Source organism: Thalassophryne amazonica, chromosome 16 (genome assembly GCF_902500255.1).
Source record: "Thalassophryne amazonica chromosome 16, fThaAma1.1, whole genome shotgun sequence".
Lineage (NCBI taxonomy): Eukaryota > Metazoa > Chordata > Actinopteri > Batrachoidiformes > Batrachoididae > Thalassophryne > Thalassophryne amazonica.
In genome coordinates, this window is record NC_047118.1 from 87,602,854 (window position 1) to 87,626,877 (window position 24,024).

The window sequence follows — 24,024 nt, forward strand, 5'->3', positions numbered from 1 at the left end:
TTTAAGGAACTGTACGGCACAGTGATAAAAACAGACAAATCGAGCCTAAAGTTCACTACAAGGGTAATTGTGACATTTAAGGGGCTACACGCTGCAGTGATAAAAACAGACAAATCGAGCCTAAAGTTTATTACAATGTTAAATGTGACATTTAAGGAACTGTGCGGCGCAGTGATAAAAACAGACAAATCGAGCCTAAAGTTCACTATAAGGGTAATTGTGACATTTAAGGAACTGTACGACGCAGTGATAAAAACAGACAAATCGAGCCTAAAGTTCATTACAATGTTAAATGTTACATTTAAGGGGCTGTACAGCGCAGTGATAAAAACAGACAAATCGAGCCTAAAGTTCATTACAATGTTAAATGTGACATTTAAGGGGCTGTACTTCGCAGTGATAAAAACAGACAAATCAAGCCTAAAGTTCATTACAATGTTAAATGTGACATTTAAGGAACTGTGCGGCGCAGTGATAAAAACAGACAAATCCCAACTAAAGTTCATTACAATGTTAAATGTAACATTTAAGGAACTGTACGGCGCAGTGATAAAAACAGACAAATCGAGCCTAAAGTTCACTACAAGGGTAATTGTGACATATATAAGGAACTGTACGGCGCAGTGATAAAAACAGACAAATCGAGCCTAAAGTTCACTACAAGGGTAATTGTGACATATATAAGGAACTGTACGACGCAGTGATAAAAACCAGACAAATCCCAACTAAAGTTCATTACAATGTTAAATGTGACATTTAATGAACTGTGCGGCGCAGTGATAAAAACAGACAAATCCCAACTAAAGTTCATTACAATGTTAAATGTGATATTTAAGGAACTGTACGGCACAGTGATAAAAACAGACAAATCGAGCCTAAAGTTCACTACAAGGGTAATTGTGACATATATAAGGAACTGTACGGCGCAGTGATAAAAACAGACAAATCGAGCCTAAAGTTCACTACAAGGGTAATTGTGACATTTAAGGGGCTACACGCTGCAGTGATAAAAACAGACAAATCGAGCCTAAAGTTCACTACAAGGGTAATTGTGACATTTAAGGAACTGTTAGACGCAGTGATAAAAACAGACAAATCGAGCCTCAAGTTCATTACAATGTTAAATGTGATATTTAAGGAACTGTACAGCGCAGTGATAAAAACAGACAAATCGAGCCTAAAGTTCACTACAAGTGTAATTGTGACATATATAAGGAACTGTACGACGCAGTGATAAAAACAGACAAATCGAGCCTAAAGTTCATTACAATCTTAAATGTGACATTTAAGGAACTGTACGACGCAGTGATAAAAACAGACAAATCGAGCCTAAAGTTCATTACAATGTTAAATGTTACATTTAAGGGCTGTACAGCGCAGTGATAAAAACAGACAAATCGAGTCTAAAGTTCATTACAATGTTAAATGTGACATTTAAGGAACTGTACAACGCAGTGATAAAAACAGACAAATCGAGTCTAAAGTTCATTACAATGTTAAATGTTACATTTAAGGGCTGTACAGCGCAGTGATAAAAACAGACAAATCGAGCCTAAAGTTCATTACAATGTTAAATGTGACATTTAAGGGGCTGTACTTCGCAGTGATAAAAACAGACAAATCAAGCCTAAAGTTCATTACAATGTTAAATGTGACATTTAAGGAACTGTGCGGCGCAGTGATAAAAGACAAATTGAGCCTAAAGTTCACTACAAGGGTAATTGTGACATTTAAGGAGCTGCCTGGCGCAGTGATAAAAACAGACAAATCAAGCCTAAAGTTCACTACAAGGGTAATTGTGATATTTAAGGAACTGTACGACGCAGTGATAAAAACAGACAAATCGAGCCTAAAGTTCATTACAATGTTAAATGTGATATTTAAGGAACTGTACAGCGCAGTGATAAAAACAGACAAATCGAGCCTAAAGTTCACTACAAGGGTAATTGTGACATATATAAGGAACTGTACGGCGCAGTGATAAAAACAGACAAATCGAGCCTACAGTTCATTACAAGGGTAATTGTGACATTTAAGGAACTGTACGACACAGTGATAAAAACAGACAAATCGAGCCTAAAGTTCACTACAAGGGTAATTGTGACATATATAAGGAACTGTACGGCGCAGTGATAAAAACAGACAAATCGAGCCTACAGTTCATTACAAGGGTAATTGTGACATTTAAGGAACTGTACGACGCAGTGATAAAAACAGACAAATCGAGCCTAAAGTTCACTACAAGGGTAATTGTGACATTTAAGGAACTGCTAGACGCAGTGATAAAAACAGACAAATCGAGCCTAAAGTTCATTACAATGTTAAATGTTACATTTAAGGGGCTGTACAGCGCAGTGATAAAAACAGACAAATCGAGCCTAAAGTTCATTACAATGTTAAATGTGACATTTAAGGGGTTGTACTTCGCAGTGATAAAAACAGACAAATCAAGCCTAAAGTTCATTACAATGTTAAATGTGACATTTAAGCAACTGTACGGCTCAGTGATAAAAACAGACAAATCGAGCCTAAAGTTTATTACAATGTTAAATGTGACATTTAAGCAACTGTACGGCTCAGTGATAAAAACAGACAAATCGAGCCTAAAGTTCACTACAAGGGTAATTGTGACATTTAAGGAACTGTTAGACGCAGTGATAAAAACAGACAAATCGAGCCTAAAGTTCACTACAAGGGTAATTGTGACATATACAAGGAACTGTACGACGCAGTGATAAAAACAGACAAATCCCAACTAAAGTTCATTACAATGTTAAATGTGACATTTAATGAACTGTGCGGCGCAGTGATAAAAACAGACAAATCCCAACTAAAGTTCATTACAATGTTAAATGTGACATTTAAGGAACTGTACGGCGCAGTGATAAAAACAGACAAATCGAGCCTATAGTTCACTACAAGGGTAATTGTGACATTTAAGGAGCTGCCTGGCGCAGTGATAAAAACAGACAAATCAAGCCTAAAGTTCACTACAAGGGTAATTGTGATATTTAAGGAACTGTACGACGCAGTGATAAAAACAGACAAATCTAGCCTAAAGTTCATTACAATGTTAAATGTTACATTTAAGGGGCTGTACAGCGCAGTGATAAAAACAGACAAATCGAGCCTAAAGTTCATACATTGTTAAATGTGACATTTAAGCAACTGTACGGCTCAGTGATAAAAACAGACAAATCGAGCCTAAAGTTCATTACAATGTTAAATGTGACATTTAAGGAACTGTACGGCGCAGTGATAAAAACAGACAAATCGAGCCTAAAGTTAACAACAATGGTAAATGAGATATTTAAGGAACTGTACGGCGCAGTGATAAAAACAGACAAATCGAGCTTAAAGTTCATTACAATGTTAAATGTTACATTTAAGGAACTGTACAGCGCAGTGATAAAAACAGACAAATCGAGCCTAAAGTTCACTACAAGGGTAATTGTGACATTTAAGGGGCTACACGCTGCAGTGATAAAAACAGACAAATCAAGCCTAAAGTTCATTACAATGTTAAATGTTACATTTAAGGTGCTGTACAGCGCAGTGATAAAAACAGACAAATTGAGCCTAAAGTTCACTATAAGGGTAATTGTGACATTTAAGGGTTTGCATGCTGCACTGATAAAAAAACAGACAAATCCCAACTAAAGTTCATTACAATGTTAAATGTTACATTTAAGGGCTGTACAGCGCAGTGATAAAAACAGACAAATCGAGTCTAAAGTTCATTACAATGTTAAATGTGACATTTAAGGAACTGTACAACGCAGTGATAAAAACAGACAAATCGAGTCTAAAGTTCATTACAATGTTAAATGTTACATTTAAGGGCTGTACAGCGCAGTGATAAAAACAGACAAATCGAGCCTAAAGTTCATTACAATGTTAAATGTGACATTTAAGGGGATGTACTTCGCAGTGATAAAAACAGACAAATCAAGCCTAAAGTTCATTACAATGTTAAATGTGACATTTAAGGAACTGTGAGGCACAGTGATAAAAACAGACAAATTGAGCCTAAAGTTCACTATAAGGGTAATTGTGACATTTAAGGGTTTGCATGCTGCACTGATAAAAAACAGACAAATCCCAACTAAAGTTCATTACAATGTTAAATGTTACATTTAAGGGCTGTACAGCGCAGTGATAAAAACAGACAAATCGAGCCTAAAGTTCACTACAAGGGTAATTGTGACATATATAAGGAACTGTACGGCGCAGTGATAAAAACAGACAAATCGAGCCTACAGTTCATTACAAGGGTAATTGTGACATTTAAGGAACTGTACGACGCAGTGATAAAAACAGACAAATCGAGCCTAAAGTTCACTACAAGGGTAATTGTGACATATATAAGGAACTGTACGGCGCAGTGATAAAAACAGACAAATCGAGCCTACAGTTCATTACAAGGGTAATTGTGACATTTAAGGAACTGTACGACGCAGTGATAAAAACAGACAAATCGAGCCTAAAGTTCACTACAAGGGTAATTGTGACATATATAAGGAACTGTACGGCGCAGTGATAAAAACAGACAAATCGAGCCTACAGTTCATTACAAGGGTAATTGTGACATTTAAGGAACTGTACGACGCAGTGATAAAAACAGACAAATCGAGCCTAAAGTTCATTACAATGTTAAATGTTACATTTAAGGGGCTGTACAGCGCAGTGATAAAAACAGACAAATCGAGCCTAAAGTTCATTACAATGTTAAATGTGACATTTAAGGAACTGTGCGGCGCAGTGATAAAAACAGACAAATCCCAACTAAAGTTCATTACAATGTTAAATGTGACATTTAAGGAACTGTGCGGCGCAGTGATAAAAACAGACAAATCGAGCCTAAAGTTCACTATAAGGGTAATTGTGACATTTAAGGGTTTCCATGCTGCACTGATAAAAAACAGACAAATCCCAACTAAAGTTCATTACAATGTTAAATGTGACATTTAAGCAACTGTACGGCTCGGGTGATAAAAACAGACAAATCGAGCCTAAAGTTCACTACAAGGGTAATTGTGACATATAAGGAACTGTACGACGCAGTGATAAAAACAGACAAATCCCAACTAAAGTTCATTACAATGTTAAATGTGACATTTAATGAACTGTGCGGCGCAGTGATAAAAACAGACAAATCGAGCCTAAAGTTCATTACAATGTTAAATGTGACATTTAATGAACTGTGCGGCGCAGTGATAAAAACAGACAAATCCCAACTAAAGTTCATTACAATGTTAAATGTGACATTTAATGAACTGTGCGGCGCAGTGATAAAAACAGACAAATCCCGACTAAAGTTCATTACAATGTTAAATGTGACATTTAAGGGGCTGTACGGCGCAGTGATAAAAACAGACAAATCGAGCCTAAAGTTCATTACAATGTTAAATGTGACATTTAAGGGGCTGTACTTCGCAGTGATAAAAACAGACAAATCAAGCCTAAAGTTCATTACAATGTTAAATGTGACATTTAAGGAACTGTACGGCACAGTGATAAAAACAGACAAATCCCAACTAAAGTTCATTACAATGTTAAATGTGACATTTAATGAACTGTGCGGCGCAGTGATAAAAACAGACAAATCCCGACTAAAGTTCATTACAATGTTAAATGTGACATTTAAGGGGCTGTACGGCGCAGTGATAAAAACAGACAAATCGAGCCTAAAGTTCACTACAAGGGTAATTGTGACATATATAAGGAACTGTACGGCGCAGTGATAAAAACAGACAAATCGAGCCTAAAGTTCACTACAAGGGTAATTGTGACATATATAAGGAACTGTACGACGCAGTGATAAAAACCAGACAAATCCCAACTAAAGTTCATTACAATGTTAAATGTGACATTTAATGAACTGTGCGGCGCAGTGATAAAAACAGACAAATCCCAACTAAAGTTCATTACAATGTTAAATGTGATATTTAAGGAACTGTACGGCACAGTGATAAAAACAGACAAATCGAGCCTAAAGTTCACTATAAGGGTAATTGTGACATTTAAGGGTTTCCATGCTGCACTGATAAAAAACAGACAAATCCCAACTAAAGTTCATTACAATGTTAAATGTGACATTTAAGCAACTGTACGGCTCAGTGATAAAAACAGACAAATCGAGCCTAATGTTCATTACAATGTTAAATGTTACATTTAAGGGGCTGTACGGCGCAGTGATAAAAACAGACAAATCGAGCCTAAAGTTCACTACAAGGGTAATTGTGACATATATAAGGAACTGTACGGCGCAGTGATAAAAACAGACAAATCGAGCCTAAAGTTCACTACAAGGGTAATTGTGACATATATAAGGAACTGTACGACGCAGTGATAAAAACAGACAAATCCCAACTAAAGTTCATTACAATGTTAAATGTGACATTTAATGAACTGTGCGGCGCAGTGACAAAAACAGACAAATCGAGCCTAAAGTTCACTACAAGGGTAATTGTGACATTTAAGGGGCTACACGCTGCAGTGATAAAAACAGACAAATCGAGCCTAAAGTTTATTACAATGTTAAATGTGACATTTAAGCAACTGTACGGCTCAGTGATAAAAACAGACAAATCGAGCCTAAAGTTCACTACAAGGGTAATTGTGACATTTAAGGAACTGTTAGACGCAGTGATAAAAACAGACAAATCGAGCCTAAAGTTCATTACAATCTTAAAAGTGACATTTAAGGAACTGTACGACGCAGTGATAAAAACAGACAAATCGAGCCTAAAATTCATTACAATGTTAAATGTTACATTTAAGGGCTGTAAAGCGCAGTGATAAAAACAGACAAATCGAGTCTAAAGTTCCCTACAAGGGTAATTGTGACATTTAAGGGGCTAAACGCTGCAGTGATAAAAACAGACAAATCAAGCCTAAAGTTCACTACAAGGGTAATTGTGACATATATAAGGAACTGTACGGCGCAGTGATAAAAACAGACAAATCGAGCCTAAAGTTCACTACAAGGGTAATTGTGACATTTAAGGAACTGTTAGACGCAGTGATAAAAACAGACAAATCGAGCCTAAAGTTCATTACAATCTTAAATGTGACATTTAAGGAACTGTACGACGCAGTGATAAAAACAGACAAATCGAGCCTAAAGTTCATTACAATGTTAAATGTGACATTTAAGGGGCTGTACTTCGCAGTGATAAAAACAGACAAATCAAGCCTAAAGTTCATTACAATGTTAAATGTGACATTTAAGGAACTGTGCGGCGCAGTGATAAAAGACAAATTGAGCCTAAAGTTCACTACAAGGGTAATTGTGACATTTAAGGAACTGTACGACGCAGTGATAAAAACGGACAAATCGAGCCTAAAGTTGACTATAAGGGTAATTGTGACATTTAAGGGTTTGCATGCTGCACTGATAAAAAACAGACAAATCCCAACTAAAGTTCATTACAATGTTAAATGTGACATTTAAGCAACTGTACGGCACAGTGATAAAAACAGACAAATCGAGCCTAAAGTTCACTACAAGGGTAATTGTGACATATATAAGGAACTGTACGGCGCAGTGATAAAAACAGACAAATCGAGCCTAAAGTTCATTACAATGTTAAATGTGACATTTAATGAACTGTGCGGCGCAGTGATAAAAACAGACAAATCCCGACTAAAGTTCATTACAATGTTAAATGTGACATTTAAGGGGCTGTACGGCGCAGTGATAAAAACAGACAAATCGAGCCTAAAGTTCACTACAAGGGTAATTGTGACATATATAAGGAACTGTACGGCGCAGTGATAAAAACAGACAAATCGAGCCTAAAGTTCACTACAAGGGTAATTGTGACATATATAAGGAACTGTACGACGCAGTGATAAAAACCAGACAAATCCCAACTAAAGTTCATTACAATGTTAAATGTGACATTTAATGAACTGTGCGGCGCAGTGATAAAAACAGACAAATCCCAACTAAAGTTCATTACAATGTTAAATGTGATATTTAAGGAACTGTACGGCACAGTGATAAAAACAAACAAATCGAGCCTAAAGTTCACTACAAGGGTAATTGTGACATATATAAGGAACTGTACGGCGCAGTGATAAAAACAGACAAATCGAGCCTAAAGTTCACTACAAGGGTACTTGTGACATATATAAGGAACTGTACGGCGCAGTGATAAAAACCAGACAAATCCCAACTAAAGTTGATTACAATGTTAAATGTGACATTTAATGAACTGTGCGGCGCAGTGATAAAAACAGACAAATCCCAACTAAAGTTCATTACAATGTTAAATGTGACATTTAAGGAACTGTACGGCGCAGTGATAAAAACAGACAAATCGAGCCTATAGTTCACTACAAGGGTAATTGTGACATTTAAGGGGCTACACGCTGCAGTGATAAAAACAGACAAATCGAGCCTAAAGTTTATTACAATGTTAAATGTGACATTTAAGGAACTGTGCGGCGCAGTGATAAAAACAGACAAATCGAGCCTAAAGTTCACTATAAGGGTAATTGTGACATTTAAGGGTTTCCATGCTGCACTGATAAAAAACAGACAAATCCCAACTAAAGTTCATTACAATGTTAAATGTGACATTTAAGCAACTGTACGGCTCAGTGATAAAAACAGACAAATCGAGCCTAATGTTCATTACAATGTTAAATGTTACATTTAAGGGGCTGTACGGCGCAGTGATAAAAACAGACAAATCGAGCCTAAAGTTCACTACAAGGGTAATTGTGACGTATATAAGGAACTGTACGGCGCAGTGATAAAAACAGACAAATCGAGCCTAAAGTTCACTACAAGGGTAATTGTGACATATATAAGGAACTGTACGACGCAGTGATAAAAACAGACAAATCCCAACTAAAGTTCATTACAATGTTAAATGTGACATTTAATGAACTGTGCGGCGCAGTGATAAAAACAAACAAATCCCAACTAAAGTTCATTACAATGTTAAATGTGATATTTAAGGAACTGTACGGCACAGTGATAAAAACAGACAAATCGAGCCTAAAGTTCACTACAAGGGTAATTGTGACATTTAAGGGGCTACACGCTGCAGTGATAAAAACAGACAAATCGAGCCTAAAGTTCACTACAAGGGTAATTGTGACATTTAAGGAACTGTTAGACGCAGTGATAAAAACAGACAAATCGAGCCTCAAGTTCATTACAATGTTAAATGTGATATTTAAGGAACTGTACAGCGCAGTGATAAAAACAGACAAATCGAGCCTAAAGTTCACTACAAGTGTAATTGTGACATATATAAGGAACTGTACGACGCAGTGATAAAAACAGACAAATCGAGCCTAAAGTTCATTACAATCTTAAATGTGACATTTAAGGAACTGTACGACGCAGTGATAAAAACAGACAAATCGAGCCTAAAGTTCATTACAATGTTAAATGTTACATTTAAGGGCTGTACAGCGCAGTGATAAAAACAGACAAATCGAGTCTAAAGTTCATTACAATGTTAAATGTGACATTTAAGGAACTGTACAACGCAGTGATAAAAACAGACAAATCGAGTCTAAAGTTCATTACAATGTTAAATGTTACATTTAAGGGACTGTGCGGCGCAGTGATAAAAACAGACAAATCGAGCCTAAAGTTCATTACAATGTTAATGTGACATTTAAGGGGATGTACGTCGCAGTGATAAAAACAGACAAATCGAGCCTAAAGTTCATTACAATGTTAAATGTGACATTTAAGGGAACCTGTGCGGAGCAGTGATAAAAGACAAATTGAGCCTAAAGTTCACTACAAGGGGTAATTGTGACATTTAAGGAGCTGCCTGGCGCAGTGATAAAAACAGACAAATCAAGCCTAAAGTTCACTACAAGGGTAATTGTGATATTTAAGGAACTGTACCGACGCAGTGATAAAAAACAGAGACAAATCGAGCCTAAAGTTCATTACAATGTTAAATGTGATATTTAAGGAACTGTACAGCGCAGTGATAAAAACAGACAAAATCGAGCCTAAAGTTCACTACAAGGGTAATTGTGACATATATAAGGGACTGTACGGCGCAGTGATAAAAAACAACAAATCGAGCCTACAGTTCATTACAAGACACAATGTTAAATTGTGACATTTAATGAACGTGCGGCGCAGTGATAAAAACATGCAAATCCCAACTAAAGTTCATTACAATGTTAAATGTGACATTTAATGAACTGTGCGGCGCAGTGATAAAAACAGACAAATCCCGACTAAAGTTCATTACAATGTTAAATGTGACATTTAAGGGACTGTACGGCGCAGTGATAAAAACAGACAATCGAGCCTAAAGTTCATTACAATGTTAAATGTGACATTTAAGGGGCTGTACTTCGCAGTGATAAAAACAGACAAATCTAGCCTAAAGTTCATTACAATGTTAAATGTGACATTTAAGGAACTGTACGGCACAGTGATAAAAACAGACAAATCGAGCCTAAAGTTCACTACAAGGGTAATTGTGACATATATAAGGAACTGTACGGCGCAGTGATAAAAACAGACAAATCGAGCCTAAGTTCATTACAATGTTAAATGTGACATTTAAGGAACTGTACGCGCCAGTGATTAAAAACAGACAAATCGAGCCTAAAGTTCATTACAATGTTAAATGTGACATTTAAGGGGACTGTACGCGCAGTGATAAAAACAGACAAATCGAGCCTAAAGTTCATTACAATGTTAAATGTGACATTTAAGGAACTGTACGCGCAGTGATAAAACAGACAAATCCAACTAAAGTTCATTACAATGTTAAATGTGATATTTAAGGAACTGTACGGCACAGTGATAAAACAGACAAATCGAGCCTAAAGTTCACTACAAGGGTAATTGTGACTTAAGGGCTGTACAGCGCAGTGATAAAAACAGACAAATCGAGCCTAAAGTTCATTACAATGTTAAATGTGACATTTAAGGAACTGTACGGCGCAGTGATAAAAACAGACAAATCGAGCCTAAAGTTCATTACAATGTTAAATGTGACATTTAAGGAACTGTACGGCGCAGTGATAAAAACAGACAAATCGAGCCTAAAGTTCATACAATGTTAAATGTGACATTTAAGCAACTGTACGGCGCAGTGATAAAAACAGACAAATCGAGCCTAAAGTTCACTACAAGGGTAATTGTGACATTTAAGGAACTGTACGGCGCAGTGATAAAAACAGACAAATCGAGCCTAAAGTTCATTACAATGTTAATGTGACATTTAAGGAACTGTACGGCGCAGTGATAAAAACAGACAAATCGAGCCTAAAGTTCCCTACAAGGGTAATTGTGACATTTAAGGGGCTACATGCTGCACTGATAAAAACAGACAAATCCCAACTAAAGTTCATTACAATGTTAAATGTGACATTTAAGGAACTGTACGGCGCAGTGATAAAAACAGACAAATCGAGCCTAAAGTTCACTACAAGGGTAATTGTGACATTTAAGGAACTGTACGCTGCAGTGATAAAAACAGACAAATCGAGCCTAAAGTTCACTACAATGGTAATTGTGACATTTAAGCAACTGTACGGCGCAGTGATAAAAACAGACAAATCGAGCCTAAAGTTCATTACAATGTTAAATGTGACATTAAGGGCTGTACTGCGCAGTGATAAAAACAGACAAATCGAGCCTAAAGTTCATTACAATGTTAAATGTGACATTTAAGCAACTGTACGGCTCAGTGATAAAAACAGACAAATCCCAAGCCTACAGTTCATTACAATGTTAAATGTGACATTTAAGGAACTGTACGGCGCAGTGATAAAAACAGACAAATCGAGCCTAAAGTTCATTACAATGTTAAATGTGACATTTAAGGAACTGTACGGCGCAGTGATAAAAACAGACAAATCGAGCCTAAAGTTCACTACAAGGGTAATTGTGACATATATAAGGAACTGTACGGCGCAGTGATAAAAACAGACAAATCGAGCCTAAAGTTCATACAATGTTAAATGTGACATTTAAGCAACTGTACGGCTCAGTGATAAAAACAGACAAATCGAGCCTAAAGTTCATACAATGTTAAATGTGACATTTAAGGGGCTGTACTTCGCAGTGATAAAAACAGACAAATCGAGCCTAAAGTTCATTACAATGTTAAATGTGACATTTAAGGAACTGTGCGGCGCAGTGATAAAAACAGACAAATCGAGCCTAAAGTTCACTATAAGGGTAATTGTGACATTTAAGGGTTTGCATGCTGCACTGATAAAAAAAACAGACAAATCCCAACTAAAGTTCATTACAATGTTAAATGTGACATTTAAGGAACTGTGCGGCGCAGTGATAAAAACAGACAAATCGAGCCTAAAGTTCACTATAAGGGTAATTGTGACATTTAAGGGTTTGCATGCTGCACTGATAAAAAACAGACAAATCCCAACTAAAGTTCATTACAATGTTAAATGTGACATTTAAGGAACTGTACGGCGCAGTGATAAAAACAGACAAATCGAGCCTAAAGTTCACTACAATGGTAATGTGACATTTAAGGAACTGTACGGCGCAGTGATAAAAACAGACAAATCGAGCCTAAAGTTCACTACAAGGGTAATTGTGACATATATAAGGAACTGTACGGCTGCAGTGATAAAAACAGACAAATCGAGCCTAAAGTTCATTACAATGTTAAATGTGACATTTAAGGAACTGTACAGCGCAGTGATAAAAACAGACAAATCGAGCCTAAAGTTCATTACAATGTTAAATGTGACATTTAAGGAACTGTACGGCGCAGTGATAAAAACAGACAAATCGAGCCTAAAGTTCACTACAAGGGTAATTGTGACATATATAAGGAACTGTACGGCGCAGTGATAAAAACAGACAAATCGAGCCTAAAGTTCACTACAATGTTAAATGTGACATTTAAGGAACTGTACGCTGCAGTGATAAAAACAGACAAATCGAGCCTAAAGTTCATTACAATGTTAAATGTTACATTTAAGGGGCTGTACAGCGCAGTGATAAAAACAGACAAATCGAGCCTAAAGTTCACTACAAGGGTAATTGTGACATATATAAGGAACTGTACGGCGCAGTGATAAAAACAGACAAATCGAGCCTAAAGTTCACTACAAGGGTAATTGTGACATTTAAGGAACTGTACGACGCAGTGATAAAAACAGACAAATCCCAACTAAAGTTCATTACAATGTTAATGTGACATTTATGAACTGTTGCGGCGCAGTGATAAAAACAGACAAATCGAGCCTAAAGTTCATTACAATGTTAAATGTGATATTTAAGGAACTGTACGGCACAGTGATAAAAACAGACAAATCGAGCCTAAAGTTCACTACAAGGGTAATTGTGACATATACAAGGAACTGTACGACGCAGTGATAAAAACAGACAAATCCCAACTAAAGTTCATTACAATGTTAAATGTGACATTTAAGGAACTGTGCGGCGCAGTGATAAAAACAGACAAATCGAGCCTAAAGTTCACTACAATGTTAAATGTGACATTTAAGGAACTGTACGGCGCAGTGATAAAACAGACAAATCGAGCCTAAAGTTCACTACAATGTTAAATGTGACATTTAAGGAACTGTACGGCGCAGTGATAAAAACAGACAAATCCCAACTAAAGTTCATTACAATGTTAAATGTGACATTTAAGGAACTGTACGGCGCAGTGATAAAACAGACAAATCCGAGCTAAAGTTCATACAATGTTAAATGTGACATTTAAGGAACTGTACGGCGCAGTGATAAAAACAGACAAATCGAGCCTAAGTTCACTACAAGGGTAATTGTGACATTTAAGGAGCTGTACGGCGCAGTGATAAAAACAGACAAATCGAGCCTAAAGTTCACTACAAGGTTAAATTGTGACATTTAAGGAACTGTACGACGCAGTGATAAAAAACAGACAAATCGAGCCTAAAGTTCATTACAATGTAAATGTGACATTTAAGGAACTGTACGGCGCAGTGATAAAAACAGACAAATCGAGCCTAAAGTTCATTACAATGTTAAATGTGACATTTAAGGAACTGTACGGCGCAGTGATAAAAACAGACAAATCGAGCCTAAAGTTCACTACAAGGGTAATTGTGACATTTAAGGAACTGTACGGCGCAGTGATAAAAACAGACAAATCGAGCCTAAAGTTCACTACAATGTAATTGTGACATTTAAGGAACTGTGCGGCGCAGTGATAAAAACAGACAAATCCCAACTAAAGTTCATTACAATGTTAAATGTGATATTTAAGGAACTGTACGGCGCAGTGATAAAAACAGACAAATCGAGCCTAAAGTTCACTACAAGGGTAATTGTGACATATATAAGGAACTGTACGGCGCAGTGATAAAAACAGACAAATCGAGCCTAAAGTTCATTACAATGTTAAATGTGACATTTAAGCAACTGTACGGCTCAGTGATAAAAACAGACAAATCGAGCCTACAGTTCACTACAAGGGTAATTGTGACATTTAAGGAACTGTACGGCGCAGTGATAAAAACAGACAAATCGAGCCTAAAGTTCACTACAAGGGTAATTGTGACATATATAAGGAACTGTACGGCGCAGTGATAAAAACAGACAAATCGAGCCTAAAGTTCATTACAATGTTAAATGTGACATTTAAGGAACTGTACGACGCAGTGATAAAAACAGACAAATCGAGCCTAAAGTTCATTACAATGTTAAATGTGACATTTAAGGGACTGTACGGCGCAGTGATAAAAACAGACAAATCGAGCCTAAAGTTCATTACAAGGGTAATTGTGACATTTAAGGAACTGTACGACGCAGTGATAAAAACAGACAAATCGAGCCTAAAGTTCATTACAATGTTAAATGTGACATTTAAGGAACTGTACGACGCAGTGATAAAAACAGACAAATCGAGCCTAAAGTTCACTACAAGGGTAATTGTGACATATAAGGAACTGTACGGCGCAGTGATAAAAACAGACAAATCGAGCCTAAAGTTCATTACAATGTTAAATGTGACATTTAAGGGGCTGTACGGCGCAGTGATAAAACAGACAAATTGAGCCTAAAGTTCACTACAATGTTAAATGTTACATTTAAGGGGCTGTACGGCGCAGTGATAAAAACAGACAAATCGAGCCTAAAGTTCATTACAATGGTTAATGTGACATTTAAGAACTGTACGCGCAGTGATAAAACAGACAAATCGAGCCTAAAGTTATTACAATGTTAAATGTGACATTTAAGGAACTGTACGGCTCAGTGATAAAAACAGACAAATCGAGCCTAAGTTCACTACAAGGGTAAATTGTGACATTTAAGGGCTGTATCAGCGCAGTGATAAAAACAGACAAATCGAGCCTAAAGTTCACTACAAGGGTAATTGTGACATATTAAGGAACTGTCACGCTGCAGTGATAAAAAACAGACAAATCCAACTAAAGTTCATTACAATGTTAAATGTTACATTTAAGGCAACTGTACGGCGCAGTGATAAAAACAGACAAATCAGCCTAAAGTTCACTACAATGTTAAATGTGACATTTAATGAACTGTAGCGGCGCAGTGATAAAACAGACAAATCAGCCTAAAGTCATTACAATGTTAAATGTGACATTTAAGGAACTGTGCGGCGAGTGATAAAAACAGACAAATCCCGAACTAAGTTCATTACAATGGTTAAATGTGACATTTAAGGGCTGTGACGGCGCAGTGATAAAAACAGACAAATCCCAACTAAGTTCATTACAATGTAAATGTGACATTTAATGAACTGTACGGCCGCAGTGATAAAACCAGACAAATCGAGACTAAAGTTCACTTACAATGGTAAATGTGCCTATTAAGGACTGTGCGGAGCAGTGATAAAAACAGACAAATCCCAACTAAAGTTCATTACAATGTTAAATGTGACATTTAATGAACTGTGCGGCGCAGTGATAAAAACAGACAAATCCCAACTAAAGTTCATTACAATGTTAAATGTGACATTTAAGGAACTGTACGGCGCAGTGATAAAAACAGACAAATCGAGCCTAAAGTTCATTACAATGTTAAATGTGATATTTAAGGAACTGTACGGCGCAGTGATAAAAACAGACAAATCGAGCCTAAAGTTCACTACAAGGGTAATTGTGACATATATAAGGAACTGTACGGCGCAGTGATAAAAACAGACAAATCCAGCCTAAAGTTCATACAATGTTAAATGTGACATTTAAGGAACTGTACGGCGCAGTGATAAAAACAGACAAATCGAGCCTAAAGTTCACTACAATGTTAAATGTGACATTTAAGGGGCTGTACGGCGCAGTGATAAAAACAGACAAATCGAGCCTAAAGTTCATTACAATGTTAAATGTGACATTTAAGGAACTGTACGGCGCAGTGATAAAAACAGACAAATCGAGCCTAAAGTTCATTACAATGTTAAATGTGACATTTAAGGAACTGTACGGCGCAGTGATAAAAACAGACAAATCAAGCCTAAAGTTCATTACAATGTTAAATGTTACATGTAAGGGGCTGTACAGCGCAGTGATAAAAACAGACAAATCGAGCCTACAGTTCATTACAATGTTAAATGTAACATTTAAGGGGCTGTACAGCGCAGTGATAAAAACAGACAAATCGAGCCTAAAGTTCACTACAAGGGTAATTGTGACATTTAAGGAACTGTGCGGCGCAGTGATAAAAACAGACAAATCGAGCCTAAAGTTCACTATAAGGGTAATTGTGACATTTAAGGGTTTGCATGCTGCACTGATAAAAAACAGACAAATCCCAACTAAAGTTCATTACAATGTTAAATGTGACATTTAAGGAACTGTACGGCGCAGTGATAAAAGACAAATTGAGCCTAAAGTTAACGACAATGGTAAATGTGATATTTAAGGAGCTGCCTGGCGCAGTGATAAAAACAGACAAATCCCAACTAAAGTTCATTACAATGTTAAATGTGACATTTAATGAACTGTGCGGCGCAGTGATAAAAACAGACAAATCGAGCCTAAAGTTCACTTACAATGTTAATGTGAATATTAAGGAACTGTACGGCGCAGTGATAAAAACAGACAAATCGAGCCTAAAGTTCACTACAAGGGTAATTGTGACATTTAAGGAACTGTACGACGCAGTGATAAAAACAGACAAATCGAGCCTAAAGTTCATTACAATGTTAAATGTGACATATATAAGGAACTGTACGGCGCAGTGATAAAACAGACAAATCCAGCCTAAAGTTCATTACAATGTTAAATGTGACATTTAAGGAACTGTACTGCGCAGTGATAAAAACAGACAAATCGAGCCTAAAGTTCACTACAAGGGTAATTGTGACATTTAAGGGAACTGTACGGCGCAGTGATAAAAACAGACAAATCGAGCCTAAAGTTCACTACAAGGGTAATTGTGACATTTAAGGAACTGTACGGCTCAGTGATAAAAACAGACAAATCGAGCCTAAAGTTCACTACAAGGGTAATTGTGACATTTAAGGAACTGTACGGCGCAGTGATAAAAACAGACAAATCGAGCCTAAAGTTCACTACAAGGGTAATTGTGACATATATAAGGAACTGTACGACGCAGTGATAAAAACAGACAAATCGAGCCTAAAGTTCATACAATGTTAAATGTGACATTTAAGCAACTGTACGGCTCAGTGATAAAAACAGACAAATCGAGCCTAAAGTTCATTACAATGTTAAATGTGACATTTAAGGAACTGTACGCGCAGTGATAAAAACAGACAAATCGAGCCTAAAGTTCATTACAAGGGTAATGTGACATTTAAGGAACTGTACGGCGCAGTGATAAAAACAGACAAATCGAGCCTAAAGTTAACTACAATGGTAAATGTGATATTTAAGGAACTGTACGGCGCAGTGATAAAAACAGACAAATCGAGCCTAAAGTTCACTACAAGGGTAATTGTGACATATATAAGGAACTGTACGGCGCAGTGATAAAAACAGACAAATCAAGCCTAAAGTTCATTACAATGTTAAATGTGACATTTAAGGAACTGTACGGCACAGTGATAAAAACAGACAAATCGAGCCTAAAGTTCACTACAAGGGTAATTGTGACATTTAAGGGGCTGTACTTCGCAGTGATAAAAACAGACAAATCGAGCCTAAAGTTTATTACAATGTTAAATGTGACATTTAAGCAACTGTACGGCTCAGTGATAAAAACAGACAAATCGAGCCTAAAGTTCACTACAAGGGTAATTGTGACATTTAAGGAACTGTTAGACGCAGTGATAAAAACAGACAAATCGAGCCTAAAGTTCATTACAATCTTAAAGTGACATTTAAGGAACTGTACGACGCAGTAGTGATAAAAACAGACAAATCGAGCCTAAAGTTCATTACAATGTTAAATGTTACATTTAAGGGACTGTACGGCGCAGTGATAAAAACAGACAAATCGAGTCTAAAGTTCCCTACAAGGGTAATTGTGACATTTAAGGGGCTACACGCTGCAGTGATAAAAACAGACACATCGAGCCTAAAGTTCATTACAAGGGTAATTGTGACATTTAAGGAACTGTGCGGCGCAGTGATAAAAACAGACAAATCCCGACTAAAGTTCATTACAATGTTAAATGTGACATTTAAGGAACTGTACGGCGCAGTGATAAAAACAGACAAATCGAGCCTAAAGTTCACTATAAGGGTAACTGTGACATTTAAGGGTTTGCATGCTGCACTGATAAAAAACAGACAAATCCCAACTAAAGTTCATTACAATGTTAAATGTGACATTTAAGGAACTGTACGGCGCAGTGATAAAAGACAAATTGAGCCTAAAGTTAACGACAATGGTAAATGAGATATTTAAGGAACTGCCTGGCGCAGTGATAAAAACAGACAAATCGAGCCTCAAGTTCACTACAAGGGTAATTGTGACATTTAAGGAACTGTACGACGCAGTGATAAAAACAGACAAATCCCAACTAAAGTTCATTACAATGTTAAATGTGACATTTAATGAACTGTGCGGCGCAGTGATAAAAACAGACAAATCGAGCCTAAAGTTAACAACAATGGTAAATGAGATATTTAAGGAACTGTACGGCGCAGTGATAAAAACAGACAAATCGAGCTTAAAGTTCATTACAATGTTAAATGTTACATTTAAGGGGCTGTACAGCGCAGTGATAAAAACAGACAAATCGAGCCTAAAGTTCACTACAAGGGTAATTGTGACATTTAAGGAACTGTACGACGCAGTGATAAAAACAGACAAATCCCAACTAAAGTTCATTACAATGTTAAATCTGACATTTAATGAACTGTGCGGCGCAGTGATAAAAACAGACAAATCGAGCTTAAAGTTCATTACAATGGTAAATGTGACATTTAAGGAACTGTACCGCGCAGTGATAAAAACAGACAAATCGAGCCTAAAGTTCACTACAAGGGTAATTGTGACATTTAAGGGGCTGCACGCTGCAGTGATAAAAAAACAGACAAATCCCAACTAAAGTTCATTACAATGTTAAATGTTACATTTAAGGGGTGCCAGCGCAGTGATAAAAACAGACTAATCGAGCTTAAAGTTCATTACAATGGTAAATGTGACATTTAAGGAACTGTATGGCGCAGTTTGTCATTTAAGAAGTGTTGTGAGGTGAAAGGACATGGTCAAAATACACCACGAATACTTTTAAGTATTCATGGACAGTTGTGGTAAAATCATATTTGTGGGAACGGGCTGAACCCAGATTTGAATATCCAGGATTGTCTTCAAGATGGCAATAAGACAAAGAATGACTGCAAGAACATTTCTGAAAATTCTGTATCTTGAACCATCAGGAACTATCAAGATTGCCCAAGACTATCCCCAGAACCTGCCTTGATTTGATACTCATGGTGGTATTATGGGCAAAAAAGCATCAGATGAGCCCATTGAACAAACAATGCAAGCACTCTGTAAAAAAACCCCCACAGTATTTATTTTTTTTCAGTACAATGAAAACATACTAAAAGATCGCAACTCAGCCATACGAAGTGAACTAAGCCACATGTGGTGTACAGCCATTGCATTCTGAGTGGCGGTCCCAAGACTAGGTAACTGAGGAGGGCAGAAACAGGAAGGGCAGCTGGAATAAAGTTTGTAAAACCAAACATACAAAACACAGATTTTCAACAATGACCACCACCAGTACTGTTGTCCAGCAGGGTGACTGTTGGTGGAGAAGAATGAGACACAGACTGTGTGTCAGGAAGTAAAGAGAGATGAGGAAAGTTGAAAGTGTGGAAGTGAGGATTTTGAATTTTGAAATTTTGCTGTATGACTGATGAAGGGATATTGGTTGATATTCTATGTGTAGAAGAGACCAAACAGAAGGAAACCATGAGGTGCGCTCAAATTGTTCCGTCATGGTGTGGATGAAGTAAAAGTATATAAAGAGGGTGTTGGATGTGAACCAAGTGTCAGACAATGTGATGAGTGCAACGCTGGAAACTGAAGGGGTAAGGGTGAATGTCATCAGCACATATGCCTCATAAGTGGGTTGTGAGATGGAGGAGAAGCAAGATTTCCGGACTGTTAGATGAGGAGGTAGAGAGTGTATTCAAGGAAGAGTAGAAGAAAGAGAAGAAAGAGTGGTTATTGGAGTGAACTTCAATGGGCATGTTAGTGCAGGTCCCAAAATTGATAAGGAAATAATGGGTAGATATGGTATCAAGGAGAAGAATGATTGAAGGCAAACAGTGTTGAATTTTGCAAAAAAAAAAACAAAAAAAAACTGAAGTGGTGAATATTTGTTTTTACCTCTTAACCCTAGAGTCCCCAAATTTGGGGCCCTGTTTTGGAACATTTGAACACTCATAACTAACCAATGCTGACAACAACATACACTTATTATACATCAAAATGTCAAGTGAAGTCTCCTCTACAAAAGTATCCTCATTTACTCCTACAAAGTATTATTTACTTTCAGGTTTTTTGGGGGTTTTTTTTGCATCCACAACATCCCCTAGGACCCGTCTTTTAGCTGATACAAACTTTTGCATTTTTGACCTTGTACAAGCTGAGAAAAAATCATAATGTATGGGTATGCGATTTTGGTGAAATAGGCTCTTAAGGGGTTAAGTAGAAGGAGCTGTACAGTGTGACATATGAGTGGGGGAAGGTGTACACAGGTGGACTATGGTCTATGGAGGAGATGCAAAGTGAAAGAAACTGGAGACTGTAAGATGGTGCAACTTTGAAGGTGAAGAAGTGGAAAAGAGTGAGAACTGAACCACGGAACAGGTGGTCGAAGCTGAACAAGGAAGACTTTCTTCTGAAATTCAAGGAAGAGGTGAGACAGGCACTGGGTGGAAGTGAAGGGATGCTGTACAACAAGACAACTACTGCAGATGTGATGAGGGAGACGGCTATGAAGGTGCCGAGTGTGACATCTGCACAGTGGAAGGAAGACAAGTGGACTTGGTGGAGGAATGACAATGTTCTGGAAAGTATAAGAAGAAAGAGGTTGTAAAAAAAAAGAAGTGGGATATGTCAGAGTGTCATAATTCTGCCCATTCGGACCCCATTTAGAATTTTGTCTCCATGTCTTCCCTCTTTGATCTGTTTAGGATTTGCTAGTCTCTGGTTTTGTTTATCATTTATCTTCTGTGTATCATACTTTAGCCATGTGTCTAGTTCTAGTGTCACAGACCGAACGGTCCCCCACTAAAAATCGGTCCGCCCTGCCTTTGCTGCGCATGCATCACTATCCGCGGTTAACAGATTAACACTTCATTTCTGCTTAAAACTGCACTCCAGTCATCATCTATCTTATGGCCCGGTCACACGGCACACAGCGTTTGCTGAACAAAGGAAAAAAGTCACAAAGCCACAAATTGTCAAGAAAAAGTGGCCGAATGAGCCAGCACTTCTCCCATCACCGAAAAGCCTGTGAGTGCAGCGTGCATAAAAGAATTAAACAAAACCAAAACTCACAAAAGAAAAACAAAGAGAACAGTGAACTTGACACTGTGATCGCTTCTGCAGCGAATCTGTGCTCTCCAAAAGCCACCTGCAGCTGCATTGTCTTGGCAACAGGTTTGAACAGGTGCGCGCATATATGCACATTGAAGCCAGAGATGGCATGTGAACATAACTAGCTAAAGTAGTTGATCAAACATTGTTGCTTTCAGGGCTGGGCGCGGCGTGACACAGGTTGTAGTAGGACACACAATGCAGACTTGCAGGCCCATGTAAAAGGCTTTATCGAAAAATACAAGCAATGATACGGTACACAGAGAGCAGTCAGCGGAGCGGCAGTACAGACAGTCAAGAGGCGGGCTCGTAGTAGAACAAACAAGCAAGGGTCAGGTTCATGGCATGGCGGAGAAAACAGGCAAGGTCAAAAACACGAGGCAATAGGACTGAAAATAAAAATTTCCTATTTGGAAAATGTTAATTTTCTTTCAATGTGTGGTTATACGTTGACCCACTTATTTTAGCCATTTTCTCTTTTAATACCAAAATAGAAATTTTACACTTTTCTTTGACCCTCCCAAAGATGTACTGGTCATGTTCAACACCTTGGAAAATCTCTAGCTGCTGCTGTTTAGTTTAATACATCTGTATTTGAAGTAACACTCGGGATGATAAAAGGGGCGTTGGCATTTAGGGCTGTTTGTCCTGGACATGTGCACACGTGTCTCAGCGAGGTCCTCTACTAAGTCCACTATTTCAGCACAAATCACAACGAGCCACCCGACACAAGTTACCACCTGCCACATCAGAATAATCAAAATAACAGTGAAAACATTGACTACAGCCTACACAACATGTAGAAACTGAATATAAGAAACTGGCCCTGATGTTTAGTTTCTTTTGTTATTGTGCTGACAAAAAGCCGAGTCGAAGGTTTGGTTTTATGATCTGACTTCACAGTAACGCCAGTTTAAGAAGTATTGCCAAGCTCTGATGGAAGTGAATAAAGGTTTTTAGCACTATTTTTATTTTTAACCAAACTGTTGTGGTACTGCCAGGTTTTTATTTTATATATGTGTACGGAAGAAAGTTGTATTCACTTTAATAATAATAATAAAAAAAAAAACAAGAGAGAAAATGTGTTTGTCAGATTTTTTTTATTTTATTATTTGGTTAATGGAGATGACCATTTCACAGAGGGACGTGATTGAACGTGTACTCCTTCAATGCCATCCTCGTCTTGCTCCCACCAGAACAGCTCTGCATCCAGATCTGTTGTCCAGTCGGAGGAAAGATGCCATCAAAGTGACCAGCATTCTCCAACCAGTTGTTGCTTGCGTTGTTCCTCTCATTTTGACAGAAATTATGACGTGTCACAGCAGGTTGTTATCACAGCTGGTGTAAAGGTGAAGTGAAAATCTCTTCTCTTCAGTATCACACCCTAAAACAGAAAATGGTTATGTTTTTTAAATTTTTTATGTTTAATGAGTAATTATATCCTTAAGAATAAATCAGGGAAAAAAGCACAGGGTGTAGTGGATGTGACTTTTTTCTCTTAAAGGTCTGAAAGGTACCTTTGGCAGCTGAGCTCTCAAAAAAGTCTGAATGGCACAAAACATTGGAATCTTGGGCTTTTCCAGGCATTTTGCAACTGATGCTCCAAAACCTAAAAGCAAACAACTTGTTTTAGTTGAGCAAAGTAAGTACAAAATGTAAAAAGACCTCACAAGGTTTGTTTCATTTATTCATGGAACTGATTTATTGTCATATTTTTAAAAGTTTATTGTTTAAAATAAGTTTTGTTAGATTTCATAGTGGGCTCTAAATATAAGCCACAGAAAAAAGTTAGCAGAAGTCATAAAAGTGGTAGCTGTGACGTTATTGATTGTGGGTCAATGAAAAAAACAGACGTTCAGAAATAACCTACCTGCATGTGTCTGTGAGTCCCGTCAGTTATTTGAGGAATATGATGCGTTTCATCAGAACTCCATCTGATCTCCAAGGCTTCTTTTTTATTTTGCTCGTAAATCAGCTGTTTAATCCATCGGTGTTTTCATTACGGTTTTACTAACCGTGCTCCATGCTACATCACGTAAAAACACATTCCACCATCCTGA

The 24,024-nt window shown here is 37.3% G+C and overlaps 1 protein-coding gene across 1 annotated transcript in view; it reads right to left on the reverse strand.

Moving 5' to 3' along the window:
* Window positions 1-24,024, reverse strand: part of trpm4a (transient receptor potential cation channel, subfamily M, member 4a) — a 505,210-nt gene that overhangs the window by 418,622 nt on the left and 62,564 nt on the right. The gene's annotated exons all lie outside the window — the stretch shown is intronic.